The sequence below is a fragment of the Nicotiana tabacum genome, chromosome 3, assembly GCF_000715075.1.
Source record: "Nicotiana tabacum cultivar K326 chromosome 3, ASM71507v2, whole genome shotgun sequence".
Taxonomy (NCBI): domain Eukaryota; kingdom Viridiplantae; phylum Streptophyta; class Magnoliopsida; order Solanales; family Solanaceae; genus Nicotiana; species Nicotiana tabacum.
This window is the reverse complement of record NC_134082.1, coordinates 78,096,960-78,104,835: the sequence shown is the minus strand read 5'-3', so window position 1 is coordinate 78,104,835 and position 7,876 is coordinate 78,096,960.

The following is a 7,876-nucleotide window of genomic DNA, read 5'->3' as shown; positions in this document are numbered from 1 at the left end:
GGTTATGGAGTCGAGAAGAGTTGAACTTGTGGCATTATTTGTGGGCAGTATTTGAGAATTCAGTTCAAGCTTGATGATGAGTACGATATCATTAATGATGTTATATGCATATTTTGCTATTCTTTTAGTATGTTGCAAGCGTATTACCTACTACATATATTCAAATGCAATAATCTTACCTTTTGATTGGCATAAAAATACCCTATATATATTAGATTTTAGGAATAATAATATGCAATTCACTTTAAATTTTTGTTATATTTTTCCATTTTTTCCAACAACTAAAAAAGAATTGAAGATATATGATTATATAGATGTTCAAGACAACTGTTAACTTGAGAAAATGTGATTATTTTCCGCATGTCAAACGACTGAAATGATTTGTATGTGTATGCAAATAGTAGGAAAACAAAAGAGGAACCTTGAGGAGGGTCTCAACTTCTTTGCACGTATTATAGGAATTTCGACAGAGTTTTGAAGAAAATGTCTCAACGATTTCTTCAAATAGTTTACCATTGATGGCTAATGGTTTTTCTTTTACCGATTTGAAAGAAAGAATGTATATGGTCACTCGCGATTATGTATCTCTTAAGCAAAATTTAATTGAAAAACTTATTTTATAAAATTTTCTATTTAAGTACCGTAAACGGAGGACAATTGAAGTGTTTAGAAGTTGAGCAACATTGCAAAATAAATACCCAATTATTTTACAGTAGTGAAAATAGTAATATATCTATCAAATTGAGCAAGCTGTTAATGATGATAAAATTTTATATTTGTGATATAATTAATTTGTATAATTAATTTATACTCCTATATGCATGTAGGTAAAAACTACGTATTTATTTTCTCAACTAAATAAAAAATATCATTTCAAAAGTTATCTTATTAAATCGCACGGAAATTCACAAGTGGTGTAATAAAAGGATTAGTTAACAGCTTTTGCAGAGATACTAGCTTTTTGGACTAAGATATGAGGAGTCAAAAGTAGAGTGCAAGATATAGATCACACAAAACTACAAAAGTACACTGGATTTACATCTCATGCATGCTCAGAGTTCCTAGAGCTGTTCACCGTTGTTTTTCCCTCTATTGCTACAAAGTTTAGATTCTTCTTGGTGTATGTGCAAGGAAGATAGAGTTCTAGCTATTATAATTATCCAATAGAAAGAACTAAGTACAATTTTATATATTTTTCATATAAGTTGTTAATTCCTCTTTTCCTATTAAAATCACACAACAAGCTGATACATTATATTCCATAACTCTAATAACATGGGAAATATGATAGCCAACTGATTCGCTACCTGAGCTTCCATCTTGTTAGTTGGAGTTCAGGGGCTACTTGATCTTTTCCCTCTGTGGCTCTTCCTATGTATATAATCTCTTCTTTTTTTTTACTTATCATATTAAAAAAAAAAAACTAATAACATGAAATTTAAAAAAGAAAGAGAACTGTGGGGAAATTCTTTTTTTTCTTTTTTAATTTTGGCATCGTTGGTCCTAGCTCCTATACTTGCTTGATGGATAAACTTACTTGCATTTGGAGTTTGTACGTGATAACATATGTCTTTTATATACTTTTATCACTAATTATGGTTTTCTAATATATTATCTCCTCAATCTATCACTTCACCTCAGTTGATTTGGCCTGAACATCGACCGTGGATAAAGTTTTCACCTCACAGGAAAAGCTTATTCACGTAGACGTTTAAGTTTATTTAATAACTCTTTATTTACATTTTATCACTTACTATTGAGAAGTAACAAATATTCTTCCCTCAACTTAATAATTTAACCAAGGTTATCTATTATGGTAAAGTGTAAATACCGAGGGTAAATAAGATATTGGGTGGGAAGTAGGGCTGCTCGGTGGGTCGGGCCTGAACTGGACCGGGCCCGCGGTCCTAACGGGCCTGGTGGGCCGGTCCTGGGTGGACCGGTCTTGGTGGGCCTCCTGAGCCCGTCACGGGCTGGTCTTCATGGTTGAGCCCACGAGCCCGGGACCGTTTAGCCCGGGACCGGCAGGCGGGCCTGGGCCGGTCCTGGCGGGCCTGGCGGGCCCAACGGCTATTTTTCAAAAAAAAAAAAAAAAATCTCCAACGGCCATATTTAAAATCTAGCCGTTTGGGCTGAAAATATGACCGTTTTTTAAGTTAAAAAAATGGCCATTTGGCCCCCAAACTTTATTTTAACCCCAAACTTTATATAATTACACTTTTCCCCATTTCTCAACTATAAATACCCCCTCAGTCTTTCATTTTTATTCACCAATTCATCAATATCTCTCAATATCTCTCAATATCTCTCAATCTCTCTCAAACTCTCTACTACAATTACTTAATTTATTGTTGAAATTTCGTGAAAAATTGTGAAGTTGTTGAATTGAAGTTTTCAAGTGTTCAACGATTTTCAATTTTCAAGAAATTGTTCGGCAATCCGGTAAACTCGTTTCAACTCTTACGTTTTTAGAATATATTTTTGTGTGGTTTTGTTTGCATAATTAGAATATATATACATAAGATACAATATATATACTATAAGAAAATATATAAGAGAATATATATACATAAGATACAATATAATATACTAAAAGAAAATATATTATGCTACAATATATACATAATATACAATATATATACTACAAGAAAATATATTATGCGAACATATATACATAAGATACAATTTATATACTACAAGAAAATATATTATGCGAATATATATACATAAGATACAATACATATACTAAAAGAAAATATATAAGAGAATATATATACATAAGATACAATATAATATACTACAAGAAAATATATTATGCATGACAATTTAGTGTTTTACTATTGTTTTGTTATTTTCTTTTTCGTCAAGCACTTTAATAATTAGATATACATATATACTACATATATATTTTTAATATAGCCATGATACTACAAGAAATTGTCTTAAAAAAAAAAAAAAAGCCCGCTAGGCCCGCGAAGCCCACGAGCCCGGCACGTTAAGCACAGGACCATGTGGGCTTAGGCCCGTCACGGGCCGGTTCCACCCATTGAGCCCACAAAGACCGGGACCGCCAGGCCCGGGACCGCCAGAGCCCGGGACCACGAAGCCCGGGACCACGAGGCCCGGCCCACTAAGGCCCGGGCCCGGGACAAAATACAGCACTATTTTAGATAGAAAGAAATAGTTTTTAGATAGAAAGAAGACAATAGTTTTTAGAGAATATCAAATATTAAATCGTCTTTCTCATGTCGTGGCAAAATTGTTGTCAACTAGTAGTTACTCGGGCTGGAAATCACTTGAACAAAATTCATTACCAGCCATTCGCTAGAAACTAATATCATTTACTGACCATAAATTATAATATGCACTTTATAACCCAGAACCAATTCTAATGGCTAGCCACTATTGAGATTGACTTTTAATTTCTTCAGCCGGCAAAATGCTACTTTATAAAGTGAAAATTGAACCTCATCATTCTGCTCGATTTTAATGCCTTTATCCGATGCGACTCCGGTATCACCTAACCGGTCCTGAGAATACAATCAACATAATCAAGAACACATGAATTTCAAAAGGAATGCTAGGAGAAAACAGAACAAGCCAGAAAGAGTAGTATGATGAAAGTACCAGAATGAAAATTAGGGTTCCGAATAAAACGAAGACCCACATAAGAAGGTAAGGAGACAATTTGTTTCTAGGATTGACTAGAAAGATAATGTAATTAGAACAATTACTTTACCAAAAATACTTAATGTCTATCACTATACAAAAAATATATAAAAAAGACTATCACTATACAATTTATATACTAAATAGACTGTCACTATACAAAAAATATACAAAATAGATGTCACCATATAAAATATATACAAAAAAACTGTCACTATACAAAAAATATACAAAATAGATGTCACTATACAGTTTATATACAATAGACTGTCACTATAAAAAAAATATGCTAAATAAACTGTCACTATGCAAAAAATATACAAAGTAGACTATCACTATATATACAAATAGACTGTCATTATACAAAAATACACAAAATAGACATTTCGGGTTATTATATGTAATATGTTTGGGCCGGATGGCCATTTCATGTCAATGAAAAAAAAAATGGGCTATTAAAATTAAATTTGAAAAATTGGCATCCTATAACAACACATAACAGAAATTGACAATTTTTTAGCCTTATATTAGGTTTGACAAAGATAGCCCCAAACAATTGGCATTATATAGCCAAATCTTAAATAAAACTACTCTTTTTATATTCTCTCTATGATTATCTAACAGTTTAAGTACAGTTGATATAGTGGAAGCGCAGTCAAACTATGGCTTTTGGGGTGGAATTTGTGGCGTCAACCCATCGGGTTTATCGTTTTTCTCAAAAAAACTACACGCTTATTTTGGTTTCCCTCCTCCTTTCTCTCCATGTATTTCTTCTTCTATCTCTTCTCTTTTGCTCTCATAGTTTACCAAAAATTCTTGCAAATTATGCAAAAAAAAAAATCAGTGGGATGAAAATGTAAGGTTAATCTTACATCAGAAAAATTGGAAGCAAAAACTAAGAGAAAAAATATATTTCAACTTTATTTTTCTTCTCTCTTTTTTTTTGGTTGGATTGAATGAGTGGATGTGATTGAAATTGGTTGAAAATACCTAAACGAGGCTATATACAAAATTTGAGCAAGATTAGCAAAACTTAAGAGAGAAAAAATACATTTCAACTTTGTTTTTCTTCTCTCTTCCTTTTTTGGTTGGATTGAATGAGTGAGTATGATTGAAATTAGTTTAAAATACTTAAACGAGACTATATACAAAATTTGAGCAAGATTAGAAGTGATTTAGACTGGTTTCAAGTAAAAAAATCAGACCTAAAAATCTAACTATGACATGTGTATATCACGTTGCATATCGTGTACATCAGTGTATATCACACACATGTTTTTAAGGACTATGTGTATATCACTTTGTATATCGTGTATACAACAGAATATTTTATAGACTCCCGTGTATATCGTATTGTATATTGTATATATAACACAAATTTTTATGAATATACACAGATACACTAAATATAGAGTCTGGCAAGATCCAAAAGGTGCTCCATTAACAGGGTTATATCTATTTGGACCAGGATATACTTCTGCGCAACAACAACAACAACGACCCAGTATAATCCCACAAGTGGGGTCTGGGGAGGGTAGTATGTACGCAGACCTTACCCCTACTCCGAAAGGTAGAGAGGCTGTTTCCAGGAGACCCTCGGCTCAAAAGAAGCAATAGGAGATGATACATTAGTTATGTAAAAATGCGTAATAAAACAACAACAATATATAAGAGATATGAAATATGAAATACAGGATACGACAACGAAAATACGAAATAGATGGCTGGTATAGTACAACTAGAAGGTAAAGCCCTGCATCAATAGACGCCTAATGACATTCCTAGTCTAACTCCTAACTGGATAGTCTCCCTCTATTGTGCTGTAGAAATATTCACACTCTCCCCTAACCTACAACCCTAATGCTCGACCTCCATAAATCCCTATCAAGGGCCATGTCCTCAGTAATCCTAAGTCGTGTCATGTCATGTTTGATCACCTCTCCCCAATACTTCTTAGGTCTCCCTCTACCTCTCCGCGTGCCCACTACAGCCAGTCGCTCACACCTCCTCACTGGTGCATCAGTGCTCCTCCTCTGAATGTGCCCGAACCATCTGAGTCTCACTTCCCGCATCTTGTCCTCCATGGGGGCCACACCCACCTTCTCTCGAATATCTTCATTCCTAAACTTATCCATCCTTGTATGCCCGCACATTCACCTCAACATCCTCATCTCTGCTACTTTCATCTTCTGGGTGTGTGAGTTCTTTACCGGCCAACATTCAGTTCCATACAACATGGCAGGCCTAACCACTGCTCTATAGAACTTTCCTTTTAGTAACGGTGGCACTTTCTTGTCACACAAGACTCCCGACGCTAACCTCCACTTCATCCACCCCACCCCTATACGGTATGTGACATCCTCGTCAATCTCCCCGATCCCCTGAATAACCGATCCAAGGTACTTGAAACTACCTTTCTTGGGAATGACTTGAGAGTCAAGCCTCACTTCAACTCCCGCTTCCGTCGGCTCAACTCCAAATTTGCACTCGAGGTATTCCGTCTTCGTCCTACTCAACTTGAAACCTTTAGACTCAAGAGCATGTCTCCAAATCTCTAGCCTCTCGTTGATGCCGCCTCTTGTCTCGTCAATTAGAATAATGTCATCAGCAAATAGCATGCACCATGGAACCTCCCCTTGAATATGATGAGTCAGTGCATCCATCACCAGGGCAAATAGGAATGGGCTGAGCGCAGACCCTTGGTGCAACCCCGTACTAACTGGAAATTGTTCAGAGTCGCCTCCTACTGTCCTAACCCGAGTCTTAGCTCCATCATACATGTCTTTAATCACCCTAATATAGTTACTCGGTACCCCTTTATCCTCTAAGCAGCTCCATAAGACCTTCCTAGGAACCTTATCGTACGCTTTCTCCAGATCAATAAACACCATGTGGAGATCCTTCTTCTTATCTCTGTACTGTTCCACCATCCTCCTAATAAGGTGGATAGCTTCTGTGGTAGATCGTCCCGGCATGAACCCGAACTGGTTGTCTGAAATAGACACCGTCCTCCGCACTCTCATTTCTACCACTCTCTCCCAAACTTTCATGGTATGACTTAGTAATTTGATGCCCCTATAGTTGTTACAGCTCTGGACATCACCTTTGTTTTTATACAACGGGACCATTGTACTCCACCTCCACTCTTCAGGCATTCTATTAGTCTTGAATATAACACTAAACAATGCAGTAAGCCATCCCAAGCCTGCTCTACCCACACACCTCCACAGTTCAACCGGAATTTCGTCTGGCCCGGTAGCTCTGCCCCTTCTCATCTTACGCATTGCCTCCATGACTTCATCGATCTCAATGTCCCTACAATTACTTACTTCATGGTGACTGTCGGCATTCCTCGATTCCCCAAGTATAATATCCTGATCCCCTTCTTCACTTAGAAGTTTATGAAAGTAGGTCTGCCACCTCCTCTTAATCTGGTCATCTCCCATCAAAACTTTGTCGTCATCATCTTTTATGCACCTCACTTGGTCCAGATCCCGAGTTGTCCTCTCTCTCGCCTTAGCGAGTCGGAATAACTTCTTCTCCCCATCTTTGTTCCTTATCTCCTCATACAGACGAGCAAAAGTTGTCGTCTTAGCCTCCGTCACTTCCATCTTCGCCTCCTTCCTGGCTACCTTATACCTTTGACTGTTCACTCTCTTCTCCTCCTCGTCAGTGCTCCCTACGAACCTTAGGTAAGCCGCCTTCTTTGCTTCCACTTTACCTTGGACAACTGCATTCCACCACCAATCTCCTTTGTGTCTACCATAGTGGCCCGTAGATATCCCTAACACCTCTCTCGCCACCTTTCTTATACAGTCCGCCGTCGTAGACCACATTGTGTCCGCGTCCCCACTACTTCTCCAAGCTCCCATTGCCGATAACCTTCCTTCCAACTCTTTAGCTTTATCCTTAGTTAAGGCGCCCCACCTAATCCTGGGGCGTCCTTGTACTGACCTCTTCTTCCTCCTTATCTTAATACAAATGTCCATCACCAAAAGCCTATGCTGCGTTGAGAGGGTCTCACCTGGGATAACCTTGCAGTCCTCGCACAACCTTCTGTCACATCTCCTGAGGAGTAGATAGTCAATCTGAGTCTTCGCCACCGAACTTTGGTAAGTAACCAAATGTTCATCCCGCTTCGTAAAACTCGAGTTTGCAATGACTAGATCGAAAGCCTTGGCAAAGTCCAACAGCGCAATGCCCCATA